This window comes from Octopus bimaculoides, chromosome 25 (assembly GCF_001194135.2).
Source record: "Octopus bimaculoides isolate UCB-OBI-ISO-001 chromosome 25, ASM119413v2, whole genome shotgun sequence".
Classification (NCBI taxonomy): Eukaryota; Metazoa; Mollusca; class Cephalopoda; order Octopoda; family Octopodidae; genus Octopus; species Octopus bimaculoides.
The window spans coordinates 27595804-27596210 of record NC_069005.1 but is presented as its reverse complement, the minus strand read 5'-3'; positions in this window follow the sequence as shown (position 1 = coordinate 27596210).

Genomic DNA, 407 nt, shown 5'->3' with positions numbered 1-407 from the left:
GTATGTCTGTGTGTGTATATATATATATATATGTGTGTGTATGTGTATGTATGTATGCATATTAGTGTCTGTATTAATGCGACTGCATTAGTGCATGTGTGTCTGTGTGTAGGTATGTCTGTGTGTGTGTATGTGTAATAGTGCTATTAACGTGTATTCCTTAGTTAGTACATGCGTGTGTGTGTGTGTGTGTGTGTGTAAATCTGCCAGTGATTTTGTTTCTTTGCATACATGAAAATGTGTGAGCGTATAAGTGTATGTATGTTTATGTATGTGTATGTATGTATGCATGTATGTATTATGTATGTATATTTGTATGTGTGTGGATGAGTGTTAGTGTGTGTGTGTGTGTGTGAGAGAGAGAGAGAGAGAGAGAGAGAGAGAGAGAGAGAGAGAGAGAGAGAGAG